The sequence below is a fragment of the Erythrolamprus reginae genome, chromosome 3, assembly GCF_031021105.1.
Source record: "Erythrolamprus reginae isolate rEryReg1 chromosome 3, rEryReg1.hap1, whole genome shotgun sequence".
Taxonomy (NCBI): domain Eukaryota; kingdom Metazoa; phylum Chordata; class Lepidosauria; order Squamata; family Dipsadidae; genus Erythrolamprus; species Erythrolamprus reginae.
The window spans coordinates 166369186-166369910 of NC_091952.1; the positions used below are offsets into that span (position 1 = coordinate 166369186).

The window sequence follows — 725 nt, forward strand, 5'->3', positions numbered from 1 at the left end:
TTGCCTTGCAAGGCAGAGAATTAACCTCCAGGGTACAGTGTCAAATCCCGATCTGTGTGTATTATTATTATTATTGTTATAAATTATTCATATTTATGTATGTATGTAGGAACTTATTTAATTCTATTTCAGGGGTGTGTCTTTTTCTATTTTTTGAACCAAGAGCCAAAGCCAAAAAGGCCCCAGCCCCAAAAGAAAATAAAGACCCCCACCTAGGAAGGCAGGGGAGTAACAGTAGGGGTGCTACCCATTGAAAGGGGACCCAAACTGACCCCCCGCCGCCCTCCCCGCTCCCCCCAAGGGGAAACGACAAGGCCGCCGCGCCACGAGGCCGCCCAAAATGGCGGCCGCCAGCAGACGCTACGGGCCTATCCGAGCCAAGTCGCCCAGGGGGGAAGTGTGCGACCGATTAAGACCATATGCGTGGTGCAAAGACCACAAGGGCCTCTTCCATCCTTATCAAGGGGAGTGCTAACCATCGCACCCAGCGATCCCCCCCGACCCAAAGAGGGAACAGAGGCAGACCGCAGGCCCCGGATGGGCTGAAGAGGTCACCCAAGCCTCCGACGAGGCCTCTAAAGTGACGGCCGCACCACGCGGCCACCGCATAAGGCTCCAAGAGCAGACAGCCGAGTGTCTGTTCTTCTGATGTGGTCCGGGCGAACAGGCCGAATCCGGGCCTGCACACCCTTTTATAGGGCCAGCAAGCCCCGCCCGGACCAAGC

General features: G+C 55.9%; 1 pseudogene; it reads right to left on the reverse strand.

Annotated features, from left to right (window-relative positions):
• Nucleotides 1-393: 393 nt before the first annotated feature.
• On the reverse strand, nt 394-495 carry LOC139166057 (U6atac minor spliceosomal RNA; annotated as a pseudogene).
• Between the last annotated feature and the right edge of the window lie 230 nt (nt 496-725).